This window comes from Pan troglodytes, chromosome 1, assembly GCF_028858775.2.
Source record: "Pan troglodytes isolate AG18354 chromosome 1, NHGRI_mPanTro3-v2.0_pri, whole genome shotgun sequence".
NCBI classification, from domain to species: Eukaryota; Metazoa; Chordata; class Mammalia; order Primates; family Hominidae; genus Pan; species Pan troglodytes.
In genome coordinates, this window is record NC_072398.2 from 197,127,815 (window position 1) to 197,146,388 (window position 18,574).

At 43.6% G+C, this 18,574-nt stretch overlaps 1 protein-coding gene across 5 annotated transcripts in view; it reads left to right on the forward strand.

Moving 5' to 3' along the window:
- The window catches only part of CSMD2 (CUB and Sushi multiple domains 2), a 643,557-nt gene that overhangs the window by 311,418 nt on the left and 313,565 nt on the right, over window positions 1-18,574 (forward strand). The gene's annotated exons all lie outside the window — the stretch shown is intronic.

An 18,574-nucleotide genomic window follows, 5' to 3' on the forward strand; every position in this document is an offset into this window, starting at 1 on the left:
AACAGATCAGACCAGGAATGGCAGGTGGAGATCGCAGCTAAGCAGATTTCTGCTGCAATAATGAAGAATTTCCCAACCCAAGAACCACCTATAAAAAGGAGTGGGTTAACCCAGAAGCAAGGAGCTGTCTGTAACTGGAAGAGATCCAAAAATCCAGCTGATAGATGGGAGCGGATGAGCACATTCCTTTTCGACATTGCGTTTATTCAAAGTACTCAAAATTTATAGAGATAAACACCAAGGGTTGGCCTCATAACATGCTCATTAAGCCTTTAGCTATTACTACTCTCAAATTGTTATTGGTTTTAATAGAATAGACAGCAAGCTTATATTGTGTACCTATTAAGTATAAGGACCTGTGTGAAGCCCTGGGCTCCAAGGCCAAATGCCTGCTGGCTCACCCTCAAGGTAGCGTAGGGCAGAGTAGTGCCCCCTCCACAAGGCTCCTAGGGCCAGGCTTTCTGGCTGGAAACTGGGATAAAAGCAGCTCTGAAGGAAGAAGCGTTACGTTCAAAATCTGAACCTTTTAGGAACGGCCTAATTTACTTAGCCTTGGGTGGTGTACCCATTTGAAATATCTAGAAAGTAAACAAGAAACCAACTTGGTTCAGTAGCTTAACAAAGGCTTACCCTGAGAGCTTTCTTGGAGATGTTTTTTCCACTGCTGAGGCTGGGTCTTTGTGTGAGTGGAACAGCTGTCTGTATCTTTCTGCTGTGTTTCTCAAAAGACAAAAGCAGAGATGAATGCTGTAATTTTATCTGATTAAGTAAGTGCTGGGTGTTTCTAATATTTCAAGTTACTGAGGGCCCATTTGTCAGTTTTTAAGGTTAAGGTTTGATGCCAGCAATGGGCAACAAGAACCCAAGCCTGGCAGTCTCCAGATCACACATCGATTCCACATCTGTGCACACCAGGCCCCGTGCTAGGCACTACTGTATGTACATTGCCCCACTCAGTACTCCCCACAGTAAAGTGATACATTTGTTGTTATTTCTGTTTATTTTTTCTCCAGCTGAGGAAGCTGGGGCTCAGAGAGGTTGTAACTAGCCCAAGATCACACAGCCTGTGAGCTGTAAAGCTCTAATTCATTCTGTATTTGCAGAATTACAGGGCCTCCTCTGATGGTGCTTTGGGTGTCTTCCGTTTCCTATTAACCGTAGCTTTCAAACTTTGTTTTGTTCGTCCCACCCCACTGTAAAAAAAAAATCACAACCCAGTATAAGCATATATTGTAGAGCTAAAAGGAAAATATGACCAAGTGGTGTTTACTGTGTACAATGTAGTCTGAAAATGTCATTTTTATTTTTAAATGCTAGTTGCAGCCTCTAAATTAATTTTACAAATCTGCAGCAGGGAACAACTCACAATCTAAAAAGCACTGTTTTAGTTGCAAACTTCTTGAAAGCAGGCCCTGTTCTCTGTTCCCTCTATCATCCTTAGCATAGCCCAGAATGAAGTTTTGCATGTTAGTGTGTGCCAGTGTATAAAGAGGACTTGCTAGATTTTAAGCGCTTGGCATTTATTACTTTGTTCAATCCTAACAGCAACTGCGTGAAGGAGATACTATTACTCGTCCCATTTTACAGTTGAGGAACGAGAGTCATAGAGAGGGTAACTAGCTGGCTCAGGTCTCATTAATAGTATGTAGGAGCCAGGATTTGCAGCCCAGCAGTGTTGATTTGGGTCTGGCATGCTCAATTATTGTGATTCTGTTAATAAATGATTCTTCCTTGAAACCTGCTTTTTCTAGCGTTTTCCTGACTGAGACTGCATAGTGCAAGGATATACAGTGATCGTTTAGTAACTCCGTTGTTGACTTTCTAAAGCAAGGTTTCTCAGGCTCTGCACTATTGACATTGTGAGCTGGATAATTCTTTGTTGTGAGGAAGTGTCCTGTGCATAGCAGGATGTTTAGCAGCGTGCTTGGCCTCTGCCCATTAGATGCTAGACACAGTGCAGTAGGAGGGAGCCACAGGGACCAGCAGCCATTAGCAGCACCCCCCCACACACACAGTCATGACAACCAAAAAAGTCTCCAGACATTGCCAGATGTCCCTGTGTGCACAAGCACCTCCAGTTGACAACTACTACTCTAAAGGAATAAAACTCTGGAGCCAGTAAAGACCAAGCTAAGCTTTATTATTGCAAATACATCCTAAAACAGTGGCAGAAATAGATTTCAGTCAGGGGTCCAGCGGGAGACAGAAGGAATACTGCACAGCTTTAACGGTAGAGGGTTTAGTGAAGGCACAATGTACAGAGGTGAGGGTGGAGTCAAAGGAGCCCGCAAGAGATGGTGAGGCCCCTGAGGACTAAGCAGCAGGTGGCCTACACCACCACTAGGTGTGCAAAGGGACCAGGGAAGAAGGTGGCAAGAGCTGGAGCCATAGAAGAGAGGTCTGCCCCTTGGCAGACCTGGAAAGCTATTCCCTACCTGCAGTGCAGGAGGAGGGGACCACAGGGATCCATAGTAGCCAGTGCATGCGGAGGGGATCAGGGGATCAGTAGCTTGACCTCTCTCCTCTCTCTCTCCCATCCACTGTGCTTCCCATCTGCCGATCCAACAGGAAGCCAAGAGCAAGGAAACAGAGGCCCTGCTCTGTCCTGCTCCCTGCCCTGGGATCCTGGCTGGCATTACCACCAGGCTCCCTTGCTCTCTAGCAGTCCACAGAGGTCAGCTTCTTGGGGCACAGAACAGGGCAGAGAGGTTTAAAGAATGGACCTGGAAGGGCAGGGGAAGAATCACTGGCATTGGATCAGTTTCACCCACAGTCAGCTTTGTGGCACTATAGTCTTAAGTGATTTATGGCACTTCAGAGCTAATGATTACCAACTTCTAATGGTATTGACAGATATTTTTTCCCAGATAAACAAAAAGAAGTAAACTTAAAATAAAAGATAACCTACAACATAGTACATTATATTCTTGTCTCAGTCCAATCAGAATTTAGGATGTCTGTGGCCAGACACAATTTTACCTAATACCACAGGGTATCAGAAGGCCTGAGTTCTAGTCGGGCTCTGCTTCAGACTGGTTATCAGGAGGTAGGCAACTGTGTTCAGTTTAACAAGCATTTTGGGGTGACATTACTATGTGACAGCAAAAAAGATGAATGCGCCTAGGCCAATCTCTGCTCTTAAGGAGAACAGGTTAAAGAGAGGCACAGACATAAATCTATAACTTCTGTACAGCATGATAAGAGCTGTAATTGAGGCCTGATTAAGAGTTCCTGGGCTAGAGATAAAAGGGCAATTAGTTTTGCCAGAAGGATTTAAGGAAAGCCAAAAAAGAGGCAGTGACTTAAATGTGGGCCTCAGAAAGATGCCAGACAGACCATCGGAAGATGGGTTCCAGGTCAAGCAAAGGCAAGAAAGCATGAAACTACCACACCTAATGAACCACAACTACTTCCATGCGTCTAAAGCAGCAGTCACAGACCAAATCCGGCCCTCCACCTGCCTTTGTATGGCCCTCCATCAAAGAATGGGTTTTACATTTTTGAACAGTTGAAGAAAAGAAAATCGAAAAAAATAATATTTCATGACACATGAAAACTGCATGAAATTCACATTTCAGTGTCCATAAACGTTTATTGAAACACAGCTACGCTCATTCATTTACACCTGGTCTATGGCTGCTTTAGCACTACCAGGGCAGAGCTGAGCAGTTTATGACTGAGACAAGAGGCCCACAGGCCTAATATATTTACTACCAGGCCCTTTACAGAAAAAGTTTGCCAACCTAGAGGCAAGTCTGCCACCTAGAGAAAAGCAAGCAGGAGATGTAGCGAGCACTGAGACTGGAAAGTGTGGTAGTGGTCAAGTTGTGAAAGTCTCAGTAGAGTTGGGCTTGATTCCATGAGTCATAGATGAGAAGTGATCAGAAGTTGTTAATGAAAGGGGAGACATGATCACATTTTCGTTTTAGGAAGATCTTTGCCCTAGAATCCAAATTGAGAAAATGGTTAAGAATCTTGGGGAATTGGTAACAAGGGCCAGAGTTTAAACAGGAGTGAAGATGAAAAGGAAGGGACAGACCAAATGTATTTCTGGTAAACCCCACTGGGCTCATGACTAGTTAGATTTGGTGGGAGTAGGAGGGGATGGGGTTGAAGGAGATGAAGGAGTCAGGGATGAATCTAGCTTAAGTGGTTTTAGAAAAATGTTATTAACAAAGATGGTCTGGGGCAGAAACAGATGGGGGATGAAGTTTGCTTGGGACACATTGATTCTGGGTAATGTTGGGATGTCAGGGATTGGGAGACTATCAAGTGAGCAGTTGACTATTCTGTGGGTCTGTAGCTCAGGGAAGAAGGGTCTGGGCTAGAGATAATGATGTGAAAAGTTCAAACCAAAGTAGAGGCTGAGACCACCATTCCCCTCCCCATGTATAACATGAGAGGATAGGGCCAAAAAGTGGTTTTCAAATTGGGTTCCTTGGAGACTAACAGGTCCTCCAGCATGGTTTGATAGTGGCTGAGTGGGTGGGACTTCAGGTTTCCACCCCTACTTCAACCTGAGCAGTTTCTCTTTGAAGTATTTTATGTAGTGGGTATTTACCTAAGAGTATGTTAAAATGATAAGTTCCTGTAGCTAAAGTGTTTGGCAACCACAAGGCTTTAAATTTCCTTAAGATTTTTTTTTTTTCAGTTCTGGTAGGCCTATTGAGGTTGTGTAATCAATCCGTCTGCCTCCAGGCCAGGAATGTTTCAAGTCTATGGAAATGATGGTGAGAAGAGCCTTTCTTAATGCACTCAATGCCTGCTAATCACAACTGGTGAGGGGCTTCCCTGGCTGGGAGGACAGCACCCTCATTATCTCCCTCCTCATCTGTAGAGAGGGGCTCTTGTTAACCCTACAGGGCTATTGGAAATGAAAGAAGATCCCAGTATAAAATACCTGGCACTTGGTAGGTTCTGAGGAAGTGGAACCCTCAATCCTCATATTCTTCAATCACTTTGACTCACTTGTTAAATGGTGAAACCCTTGCACAGTGAGAAAGAGCTGGTGCCTCTGGCTCTTCCTTAGACACCTGCTCTTTGCTTTCCACTCTGACCTAATGATCGTCATTTGGCCCCTCCCTTCAGTCAGATCCCAGCCTACCTTTCCTATACCTGTCACTGCCTCTCTTGCCAAGTCAACCCTGCTGACTGAGAGATGGAAGATATTCCACAGTGAAAACCATTGGCTCCTTTGCCTTCACTGAGTTTCAATTGTCTGCAGAATAAACTTATTCATTTGAAAACATTTGCATTTACTGAGATGGTTGAGGCTTTTTATAATAACAAGCTGAAGCTTCTGTTTTCCATTGAACATGTTGGGTTCTTGCCTGTGACTTATCTTCAATCTGAGGCCAGAATGAAAGTGCTTCAGGCATCCTGTGGTCCATGTTCTGACTCTTTTGTCCTATTCTTGGCCTGCTGATCTGCTAAACTTTCCAGCCTAATTTCCAGGTTCTGCACCTCCAAAGGTCTCTGCAAAAATTGCAGGCTTGTTGCTGCTTGGCTCAGGAGCCCAGGGTCCACAAAACTGAGCTCGTGAGTTCAGTCCAGAGTGAGCCTGTTACTGATGTATGCACACAAAATATGGCACCCGTGACCTCACCAGGTTTCAAGCATAACCCACTCCTTTTGAAAGGAAATGAATTTAAAGTACATATTCTTATAACAGTCATTCATTCACTCAGTCATCAAACTGTCATTGGGAAACTTCTGTGTGCCTGGTTCAGTGTCATCACAGAATATAGATGCACAAGCTCATGGGGCAACAGCTAGAAGAACAGGACATGATTTTGCAGTGCGTTGGGGTTTCAAAAGAGGTCTGAAGGAAGTCTTGAGGAGGGCAATGACTTCTACCTGAGAGATGTAGACACCCATAGGGAGGCAATAACATTTGAGTGAGGTCCTGGGTACCTACAAATAAGAGGTAGCCAGGCAGAGAAGGGGAGGAAAGAATGTCCCAGGTAGAGAAAACAGTATTGCTTAGGCCGCATAGGCTATCAAAACCAATAACCAATGGCTAGAGTGATTTCTTAAACATCTCTCTTTCCTCTTGTCATTGTCTCCAGCTGAATTCACCGAAGTTAGTGAATATCCCCACGTGGTTTATTAATAATGACAAAGCACTATTCTGGGAACTAGAACATGCTACTCCCAACACTGCTTCCCATTTACCATGCCAGATCCTTCTCTTCTTTAGGAATTCCAGTGGTCTCAGTTTTGCTGTGGTTAACTGAGAATCCACGGAAGCAGCATCCAACAAAGCACTTTTTACAACCTTAGTTGAGTTGATGATTATTTTTTCTACCATTTTCAAAAAATCTCTGAGCATAGTGCATAACCAGCTTCTGGGGAGCTTTGCATAATTTTCTCAACTGTCGGTGGGTGATCCTTCAACACCTGAATTCTTAGCAATAGCTATTGCCAGAATTTTGAGTGTTCTTTTAATTATTTCTATACTAACTTTTTACTCTTCATTAGCTGGAGCAGTGAATCTAAGGATGAAATCTACCAAGGCAAAGCACCCAAATGATATCTTTTTCAATTGTAACTCCTGTAACATTCAGTGTATCTGACTCTGTTTTTTTCATTCTCTTCCACATCATTTTTCCCATCAACCTTCAGCACAGCTATTGCATCCAAAAGTTTGCCGGATGTTCTTCTAGTTTTCCTTTTTCATAGACACTAATAGTAACATCTAACTGCTCAATTATTTCTTGCATATTTTTCTCAGTTTGAGTCTTGTCACCTTTTCCTTCCAAGAACATGGCATCATCTTTGGTCACAATGACTGCTCCAACTTTTCCTAAGTCATGAAACTGAACATCTTCAAGATTTAGGGTCAAGCTCTCTTTTCCAAACACCATGCCATTATAGCAATAGCTTTGTTTGGTCTTTCTGTGTCACCAAAGCCTGGAGTTTTGACTACTGTAGCCCAAATGCCAACTTTTATCCTATTTTAAATGATCATACTGAGAGCATCTTCAGCAATTATGACCAAAGACTTTCAGTGGACATTGGCAATTTTAAGGTAGGTACAATTAACTGCTTACTGGAAATCCCAAGCATCCTAGAATTCTCCTTTCTGGACTTCTCATATGTTATTCAAGTAGGAAGAGATGTAATCTTGGTCAATCTCTGTTGTCTAATTCATTCAGTATTTTTCTGTCCTTTACTGTGATGACACCCTTCCAACATTTGTGATTATGTCAGAAATGATGTTGCTGATTTGTCTCCATTTGCAGACATTGTGTAAATGGAGAAATCTCTTCAGGAGTTGTCACAGGTTTAGGCTGCTTCTTAAGTTTGGTAATTACAGTATCAGCACATAACATCACACCTTTCCTGGTTTCCACTGGATTAACACCTTTGCTAATCTCTACCAAGCCTTCCATGGTGACGGAGCATGCCAGTACAGTAGCAATGGTGGTGCCATCCCACCCTCTTCATTTGTATGTTGGCAACATCCTGATCAAATCTGGTGCCAACATTTATCTTGTAAGTCAATTGACCTGCAACAGGCACATCATCTTCTGTTACTTTGAGGCTTCCCTATCTCTGTTCAGGAATCACTGTTCTTCCCTTTGGCATCATAGTAATGGCTACAGCACCTGCTAGAAGGTCTGTACCTTGAAGCATTAGGTCTCAAGCATGTGCACTGGATTGTCCATCTTTGGGATAATTCTGAGTGAGGTGAGGAACCAGTGTGCCAAACCCTAGCTTCATCTGACAAAGGACTGTGGGTAATGAAAGCATTTCTGCAGGGTAGGTGACTAAATGGCGAGGCAGCCCTCAGCTACAAGGGAGGGGCAGAATGCAGGATGTATACCCAACAATTTTTCAAGTAGGAAAAAGGCAAGGTCAGATTTCAGTTTTTGAAAGATCACCCTCTGCAACTTTTTAAAGATGGGCTGGAGGGGATGAATCTGCAAAGAAAACTCTAGCAAAAGAGGATGAGTATAGGTAGGAGTGTCTTAGAACGTTGAAAGAAGGATACACATTGGAGAAATTGTATAAGGCTGAACAAATTGGATTTGGAGAAGGAGTAGTGACAGGAAAGGAAAAGATGGTTCAGCCAGCAAGACTGCCAAGTGGCAGGGCAAGGGGAATGATCAAGTTTATTGGAGGGGCTCACCCTCATAGAGGGAAGTCTGAATCCATTGGGAAGAAAAGAAGATGCAGATTCCCTCCACTTCTTCACTCCCAGAGCCTTGGAGACAGGTTAGGCCTCCCTTTGCTCTCTCCTCTCCTAACAGGTCCTTGTCTCCCACTAGCTCAGCCCAGTAAGTCATGCTGCAGACTAGAGAGACATTTGTATTGCCAGATTCTTCTAGCTAAATGTGTACCATGTGTCCCGCTAACCTGTACAACAGAGGGAAAATGTCTTGTAATTAACCAGAATATAAAGGATGAATGGAGCAGCCTGGCAGTCTCCTGTAGTCATTATCATTCGGAGGAGATGAATGTACCTAGTAAGATTTCCATCAACCAGTTACAGCCAGCACTTTTCCCTTGGGAGTCCTGAATTTGTTCACATACAGTGAAAACCATGCACAGAATATATGTATGATGTGTATGACTTCTTTTTTGTATGTGAATATTTATATCCATGTGTTTACATGTGCTTGAATATGTACTTGTGAGTGTGCTTGTTATACGCAGAAATGTGCATGTATGCATGGGTAAGTGCACAGTACGAGAAGCAGCCCAGTGAATATTAAGCATACTATCAGGGGTGTGCATTAAATTGTAGCCAGACCATGGAGCCAGCCCCAGGTTCCATTTTACCTCCACTGCATTGATAGTTACAGAATCTTCTTTTTGCAGACAAGTGGTTCAGTATAATATCATTGGGACAAGGCTAGTGGGTGCTCCATGAAAAAAAAAATCCATGTACAAACAACATGAATGAATATATCCCAGAAATTCTCTATGTTCTTTCTATGTTGTTCATCTTCTTGTTTTGACCTTCTTTTCTGACTGGGTCTGCTGGTAGTGCACTCTGGAGTTTTGGAGACCTGCCTTTGTTCTCTGACTCTCACAACATGGTCTGTCCTAGTCTGTTGAGTTAGCTCTTCAATGAGCTTATTTCATGGCTGATTTCCCATGGTGCTGCACATTCCATGATCACTCATCACCCCACCCACCTGAGCAGACTGTTAAAAAAAACAAGATGGCTATATATAACTCAGGGTGTGACTGCTTCCCTGGGATTGCTCAAAAACTGAGACCCCAGCATCTGGAAGTGATGTCTTAATGCTAATATTCTGGAGGTGGAGCCAAGATGGCCGAATAGGAACAGCTCCAGTCTACAGCTCCCAGCGTGAGCGACGCAGAAGATGAATGATTTCTGCATTTCCAACTGAGGTGCTGGATGCATCTCACTGGGGATTGTCGGAGAGTGGGTGCAGGACAGTGGATGCAGTGCACTGAGCCTGAGCCGAAGCAGGGCGAGGCATGGCCTCACCCAGGAAGCGCAAGGGGTTGGGGAATTCGCTTTCCTAGCCAAGGAAAGGGGTGACGCACGGCACCTGGAAAATCGGGTCACTCCCACCCTAATACTGTGCTTTTCTGACAGTCTTAGCAAATGGCACACCAGGAGATTATATCCCACGCCTGGCTCAGAGGGTCCTAAACCCACGGAGCCTCGCTCATTGCTAGCACAGCAGTCTGAGATCAAACTGCAAGGTGGCAGCGAGGCTAGGGGAGGGGTGCCCACCATTGCTGAGGCTTGAGTAGGTAAACAAAGCAGCTGGGAAGCTCGAACTGGGTGAAGCCCACCACAACTCCAGGATGCCTGCCTGCCTCTGTAGACTCCACCTTTGGGGACAGGGCATAGCCAAACAAAAGGCAGCAGAAACTTCTGCAGACTTAAATGTCCCTGTCTGACAGCTTTGAAGAGAGTAGTGGTTCTCCCAGCACGCAGCTCAAGATCTGAGAGCGGGCAGACTGCCTCCTCAAGTGGGAACCTGACCCCCGAGTAGCCTAACTGGGAGGCACCCCCCAGTAGGGGCAGACTGACACCTCACACAGCTGGGTAATCCTCTGAGACAAAACTTCCAGAGGAACGATCAGGCAGCAACATTTGCTGTTCACCAATATCTGCTGTTCTGCAGCCTCCGCTGCTGATACCCAGGCAAACAGGGTCTGGAGTGGACCTCCGGCAAACACCAACACACCTGCAGCTGAGGGTCCTGACTGTTAGAAGGAAAACTAACAAACACAAAGGACATCCACACCAAAACCCCATCTGTATGTCACCATCATCAAAGACCAAAGGTAGATAAAACCACAAAGATGGGGAAAAAACAGAGCAGAAAAACTGAAAATTCTAAAAATCAGAGCTCCTCTCCTCCTCCAAAGGAACACAGCTCCTCACCAGCAACGGAACGAAGCTGGACAGAGAATAACTTTGACGAGTTGAGAGAAGAAGGCTTCAGATGATTAAACTACGATGAGCTAAAGGATGAAGTTCGAACCCATGGCAAAGAAGTTAAAAACCTTGAAAAAAGATTAGACAAATGGCTAACTAGAATAACCAATGCAGAGAAGTCCTTTTTTTTTTTGAAATGTATTTTTGTGTTTTTTTTGTTTTTTTATTTATTTATTTTATTATTATTATACTTTAAGTTTTAGGGTACATGTGCACATTGTGCAGGTTAGTTACATATGTATGCATGTGCCATGCTGGTGTGCTGCACCCACTAACTCATCATCTAGCATTAGGTATATCTCCCAGTGCTATCCCTCCCCCCTCCCCCCACCCCACAACAGTCCCCAGAGTGTGATGTTCCCCTTCCTGTGTCCATGTGATCTCATTGTTCAATTCCCACCTATGAGTGAGAATATGCGGTGTTTGGTTTTTTGTTCTTGCGATAGTTTACTGAGAATGATGGTTTCCAATTTCATCCATGTCTCTACAAAGGACATGAACTCATCATTTTTTATGGCTGCATAGTATTCCATGGTGTATATGTGCCACATTTTCTTAATCCAGTCTATCATTGTTGGACATTTGGGTTGTTTCCAAGTCTTTGCTATTGTGAATAATGCCGCAATAAACATACGTGTGCATGTGTCTTTATAGCAGCATGATTTATAGTCCTTTGGGTATATACCCAGTAATGGGATGGCTGAGTCAAATGGTATTTCTAGTTCTAGATCCCTGAGGAATCGCCACACTGACTTCCACAATGGTTGAACTAGTTTACAGTCCCACCAACAGTGTAAAAGTGTTCCTATTTCTCCACATCCTCTCCAACACCTGTTGTTTCCTGACTTTTTAATGATCGCCATTCTAACTGGTGTGAGATGGTATCTCATTGTGGTTTTGATTTGCATTTCTCTGATGGCCAGTGATGATGAGCATTTTTTCATGTGTTTTTTGGCTGCATAAATGTCTTCTTTTGAGAAGTGTCTGTTCATGTCCTTTGCCCACTTTTTGATGGGTTTTCTTTTTTTTTTCTTGTAAATTTGTTTGAGTTCGTTGTAGATTCTGGATATTAGCCCTTTGTCAGATAAGTAGGTTGCGAAAATTTTCTCCCATTCTGTAGGTTGCTGTTCACTCTGATGGTAGTTTCTTTTGCTGTGCAGAAGCTCTTTAGTTTAATTAGATCCCATTTGTCAATTTTGGCTTTTGTTCCCATTGCTTTTGGTGTTTTAGACATGAAGTCCTTGCCCATGCCTATGTCCTGAATGGTAATGCCTAGGTTTTCTTCTAGGGTTTTTATGGTTTTAGGTCTAACGTTTAAGTCTTTAATCCATCTTGAATTGATTTTTGTGTAAGGTGTAAGGAAGGGATCCAGTTTCAGCTTTCTACATATGGCTAGCCAGTTTTCCCAGCACCATTTATTAAATAGGGAATCCTTTCCCCATTGCTTGTTTTTCTCAGGTTTGTCAAAGATCAGATAGTTGTAAATATGCGGCATTATTTCTGAGGGCTCTGTTCTGTTCCATTGATCTATATCTCTGTTTTGGTACCAGTACCATGCTGTTTTGGTTACTGTAGCCTTGTAGTATAGTTTGAAGTCAGGTAGTGTGATGCCTCCGGCTTTGTTCTTTGGGCTTAGGATTGACTTGGCGATGCGGGCTCTTTTTTGGTTCCATATGAACTTTAAAGTAGTTTTTTCCAATTCTGTGAAGAAAGTCCTTGGTAGCTTGATGGGGATGGCATTGAATCTATAAATTACCTTGGGCAGTATGGCCATTTTCACGATATTGATTCTTCCTACCCATGAGCATGGAATGTTCTTCCATTTGGTTGTATCCTCTTTTATTTCCTTGAGCAGTGGTTTGTAGTTCTCCTTGAAGAGGTCCTTCACGTCCCCTGTAAGTTGGATTCCTAGGTATTTTATTCTCTTTGAAGCAATTGTGAATGGGAGTTCACTCATGATTTGGCTCTCTGTTTGTCTGTTATTAGTGTATAAGAATGCTTGTGATTTTTGTACATTGATTTTGTATCCTGAGACTGCTGAAGCTCCTTATCAGCTTAAGGAGATTTTGGGCTGAGACAATGGGGTTTTCTAGATATACAATCATGTTGTCTGCAAACAGGGATAATTTGACTTCCTCTTTTCCTAATTGAATACCCTTTATTTCCTTCTCCTGCCTGATTGCCCTGGCCAGAACTTCCAACAGTATGTTGAATAGGAGTGGTGAGAGAGGGCATCCCTGTCTTGTGCCAGTTTTCAAAGGGAATGCTTCCAGTTTTTGCCCATTCAGTATGATATTGGCTTTGGGTTTGTCATAGATAGCTCTTATTATTTTGTGATACGTCCCATCAATACCTAATTTATTGAGAGTTTTTAGCATGAAGAGTTGTTGAATTTTGTCAAAGGCCTTTTCTGCCCCTATTGAGATAATCATCTGGTTTTTGTCTTTGGTTCTGTTTATATGCTGGATTACATTTATTGATTTGCATATATTGAACCAGCCTTGCATCCCAGGGATGAAGCCCACTTGATCATGGTGGATAAGCTTTTTGATGTGCTGCTGGATTCTGTTTGCCAGTATTTTATTGAGGATTTTTGCACCAATGTTCATCAAGGATATTGTTCTAAAATTCTCTTTTTTGATTGTGTCTCTGCCCGGCTTTGGTATCAGGATGATGCTGGCCTCATAAAATGAGTTAGGGAGGATTCCCTCTTTTTCTATTGATTGGAATAGTTTCAGAAGGAATGGTACCAGTTCCTCCTTGTACCTCTGGTAGAATTCGGCTGTGAATCCATCTGGTCCTGGACTCTTTTTGGTTGGTAAGCTATTGATTATTGCCACAATTTCAGATCCTGTTATTGGTCTATTCAGAGATTCAACTTCTTCCTGGTTTAGTCTTGGGAGAGTGTATATGTCGAGGAATTTATCCATTTCTTCTAGATTTTCTAGTTTATTTGCGTAGAAATGTTTGTAGTATTCTCTGATGGTAGTTTGTATTTCTGTGGGATCGGTAGTGATATCCCCTTTATCATTTTTTATTGCGTCTATTTGATTCTTCTCTCTTTTCTTCTTTATTAGTCTTGCTAGCGGTCTATCAATTTTGTTGATCCTTTCAAAAAACCAGCTCCTGGATTCATTAATTTTTCGAAGGGTTTTTTGTGTCTCTATTTCCTACAGTTCTGCTCTGATTTTAGTTATTTCTTGCCTTCTGCTAGCTTTTGAATGTGTTTGCTCTTGCTTCTCTAGTTCTTTTAATTGTGATGTTAAGGTGTCAATTTTGGATCTTTCCTGCTTTCTCTTGTGGGCATTTAGTGCTATAAATTTCCCTCTACACACTGCTTTGAATGTGTCCCAGAGATTCTGGTATGTTGTGTCTTTGTTCTTCTTGGTTTCAAAGAACATCTTTATTTCTGCCTTCATTTCGTTATGTACCCAGTAGACATTCAGGAGCAGGTTGTTCAGTTTCCATGTAGTTGAGCGGTTTTGAGTCAGTTTCTGAATCCCGAGCTCTAGTTTGATTGCACTGTGTTCTGAGAGACAGTTTGTTATAATTTCCGTTCTTTTACATTTGCTGAGGAGTGCTTTACTTCCAACTATGTGGTCAATTTTGGAATAGGTGTGGTGTGGTGCTGAAAAAAATGTATATTCTGTTGATTTGGGGTGGAGAGTTCTGTAGATGTCTATTAGGTCTGCTTGGTGCAGAGCTGAATTCAACTCCTGGATATCCTTGTTAACTTTCTGTCTCGTTGATTTGTCTAATGTTGACAGTGGGGTGTTAAAATCTCCCATTATTATTGTGTGGGAGTCTAAGTCTCTTTGTAGGTCACTCAGGACTTGCTTTATGAATCTGGGTGCTCCTGTATTGGGTGCATATATATTTAAGATAGTTAGCTCTTCTTGTTGAATTGATCCCTTTACCATTATGTAATAGCCTTCTTTGTCTCTTTTGATCTTTATTGGTTTAAAGTCTGTATTATCAGAGACTAGGATTGCAACCCCTGCCTTTTTTTGTTTTCCATTTGCTTGGTAGATCTTCCTCCATCCTTTTATTTTGAGCCTATGTGTGTCTCTGCACGTGAGATGGGTTTCCTGAATACAGCAGACTGATGGGTCTTGACTCTTTATCCAATTTACCAGTCGATGTCTTTTAATTGGAGCATTTAGTCCATTTACATTTAAAGTTAATATTGTTATGTGTGAATTTGATCCTGTCATTATGATGTTAGCTGGTTATTTTGCTCGTTAGTTGATGCAGTTTCTTCCTAGTTTGATGGTCTTTACATTTTGGCATGATTTTGCAGCGGCTGGTACCATTTGTTCCTTTCCATGTTTAGTGCTTCCTTCAGCAGCTCTTTTAGGGCAGGCCTGGTGGTGACAAAATCTCTCAGCATTTGCTTGTTTGTAAGGCATTTTATTTCTCCTTCACTTATGAAGCTTAGTTTGGCTGGATATGAAATTCTGGGTTGAAAATTCTTTTCTTTAAGAATGTTGAATATTGGCCCCCAATTTCTTCTGACTTGTAGAGTTTCTGCCGAGAAATCTGCTGTTACTCTGATGAGCTTCCCTTTGTGGGTAACCCGACCTTTCTCTCTGGCTGCCCTTAACATTTTTTCCTTCATTTCAACTTTGGTGAATCTGACAATTATGTGTCTTGGAGTTGCTCTTCTCGAGGAGTATCTTTGTGGCGTTCTCTGTATTTCCTGAATCTGAATGTTGGCCTGCCTTGCTAGATTGGGGAAGTTCTCCTGGATAGTATCCTGCAGGGTGTTTTCCAACTTGGTTCCATTCTCCCCATCACTTTCAGGTACACCAATCAGACGTAGATTTGGTCTTTTCACATAGTCCCATATTTCTTGGAAGCTTTGTTCGTTTCTTTTTATTCTTTTTTCTCTAAACTTCCCTTCTCGCTTCATTTCATTCATTTCATCTTCCATCACTGATACCCTTTCTTCCAGTTGATCGCTTCAGCTCCTGAGGCTTCTGCACTCTTCACGTAGTTCTCGAGCCTTGGCTTTCAGCTCCATCAGCTCCTTTAAGCACTTCTCTGTATTGGTTATTCTAGTTATACATTCTTCTAAATTTTTTTCAAAGTTTTCAACTTATTTGCCTTTGGTTTGAATTTCCTCTTGTAGCTCAGAGTAGTTTGATCATCTGAAGCCTTCTTCTCTCAATTCGTCAAAGTCATTCTCCATTCAGCTTTGTTCCATTGCTGGTGAGGAACTGCGTTCCTTTGGAGGAGGAGAGGCACTCTGCTTTTTAGAGTTTCCAGTTTTTCTGCTCTGTTTTTTCCCCATCTTTGTGGTTTTATCTACTTTTGGTCTTTGATGATGGTGATGTACAGATAGGTTTTTGGTGTGGATGTCCTTTCTGTTTGTTAGCTTTCCTTCTAACAGACAGGACCCTCAGCTGCAAGTCTGTTGGAGTTTGCTAGAGGTCCACTCCAGACCCTGTTTGCCTGGGTATCAGCAGCGGTGTCTGCAGAACAGCAGATTTTCGTGAACCACGAATGCTGCTGTCTGATTATTCCTCTGGAAGTTTTGTCTCAGAGGAGTACCCGGCTGTGTGAGGTGTCAGTCTGCCCCTACTGGGGGGTGCCTCCCAGTTAGGCTGCTCGGGGGTCAAGGGTCAGGGACCCACTTGAGGAGGCAGTCTGCCCATTCTCAGATCTCCAGCTGCGTGCTGGGAGAACCACTGCTCTCTTCAAAGCTGTCAGACGGGGGCGTTTAAGTCTGCAGAGGTTACTGCTGTCTTTTTGTTTGTCTGTGCCCTGCCCCCAGAGGTGGAGCCTACAGAGGCAGGCAAGCCTCCTTGAGCAGTGGTGGGCTCCACCCAGTTCGAGCTTCCCGGCTACTTTGTTTACCTACTCAAGCCTGCGCAATGGCTGGCGCCCCTCCCCCCACCTTGCTGCTGCCTTGCAGTTTGATCTCAGACTGCTGTGCTAGCAATCAGCGAGACTCCGTGGGCATAGGACCCTCTGAGCCAGGTGCAGAATATAATCTCCTGGTGTGCCATTTCCTAAGCCCGTTGGAAAAGCGCAGTATTCGGGTGGGAGTGACCCGATTTTCCAGGTGCCGTCTGTCACCCCTTTCCTTGACCATGAAAGGGAACTCCCTGATCCCTTGCACTTCCCGAGTGAGGCAATGCCTCGCCCTGCTTTGGCTCACGCACGGTGCGCTCCACCCACTGTCCTGCGCCCACTGTCTGGCACTCCCTAGTGAGATGAACCCAGTACCTCAGATGGAAATGCAGAAATCACCCGTCTTCTGCGTCGCTCACGCTGGGAGCTGTAGACTGGAGCTGTTCCTATTCGGCCACCTTGGCTCCTCCAGATATACCTAATGTTAAATGATGAGTTAATGGGTGCAGCACACCGACATGGCACATGTATGTATATGTAACAAAACTGCATGTTGTGCACATGTACCCTGAACTTTAAGTATAATAATAAAAAAAGGAAAGTTATTTGAAGAGACTGTAAATAAAAGTAAATTTAATCTAAAAAAAAATGCTAATGTTCCTGGTGATGTGGATCTTGCCTAGTGCTTACCGCTCAGTGAAGGATCTTACATGACCCGTCAATCAGCTCCCATATGGTGTGTGCCAACTGTAGGTTCTACCATCAGTCAGCTGGGCCTGAATATGCATTTTTTAGAGTTTGTGTTGTTGGTATGCGGAACCCTTGCCCAAAGAGCTGTGACCCCTGTATTTCCCTGGGCTAACATGATGAGGACAAAGATTCTATCTGTGGATTCTAACATGCATCTGATGACCATGTGGTGTCTACAGGCAACACTGGTAATATAACCTCTCAGACCCAGCTCAAAGCGGTAATCACCAAGTTCATATGTACATTATGGAGCTCCCTGCAGCTTTTCATGTTCCTTCTCACTCAGTTCTCATCACCTTGACAAACTCCATCCTATGCTAAGTAGCAGGAAGTAAAAGAGGAAGAACAGAAGTTAGCTCAAGCTTGCATTGCATGATGACATCATCCATTACTAGAAGCAGCCCAGTGAATATTAAGCACAGATCCATTAGGTTAGGCAGTCTTTCCTTGGGGAGGAATGAGTGGAGAGGGTGGACACAGAAATCAGAAGGATTCTTTCTGGGCCCTTGAGAGAGGCAAGGAGCAGGAGACTTTTCCTCAATGCAACCGTGAGAAGAGAGGAAGGGGAGGCTCCCTCTTAGCATCGCCTCCCCTCATGGCCACGCATATCTCACAGTGCCCACATCAGCCCCTACATGGAAAATCCAAGCAGCTTTGCCCCTGGGAATGGCCTCTGTGGTGCTCTGGTCCCCTTCCTCATTCCCCTTCCTCTAGCAACACTAGAGCCAGAGACAAGGAGACGATGAAGACCCTTTCTTCACCTCCCACTTGGCCAGGTGCCCTGAGCCATCTCCACAGACCTGACCACAAATGGGCTGCACCGGGTCATAGAGACCCCTCACCCACTGCTGCCCTGATGCTGGGGTACCAGGGCTATCAGGCTCAAATTGTTGTTGCGGTGCTGGAACTGCTCCTGTTCTCCCAGGGATAGTGAATCAGAGGGCTATCCCCCTGCCGCACTGTATTAGCTAGGCTTGAATAATGTATGTTTCCCTACTAATGCCCTCTGTTTGATCATGTGTCCATGTTAGTGTTCATTGGAAATTTTCCTGCTGGATACACATGGAGAGTAATGCACATTTATAAAAACAGTTTGAATGGATGTTGGGAGGCTATGACTCCGTGGTAATAACTGAATTTTATCAGGCATTCAGATTACACAGTGACTTGCCTGCCAGGGAACAAACCCTTGGGGAAGTTTTTCATGTAGCCAGATTTGGGGGACTGGGAGGCAGCCTTCCTTGCATATCTGATTACTGTGAGCTTTGATTTGGGGGATGGCCTGTTACCTCAAGTCCAGAGCAAATACCTGAGTTTTCAGAGCCTGAGCTTGGGAGCAGATCCTGGAGAAGGTTTACAGTTTCCCTGAGATTGCTTTGGGTGCAGATCACAAGAAAAGAGGCTGAGGCTCAGTGAAGAACACAGCTGTTTCCTGGCTGTGTGACTTACAGCAAGTCACCTAAACCACTTTGAACTCTGATTTGATTATCTATTGAGTAGGAATAATAACTACCTGTCAAGGTTGTTGAAAGTATA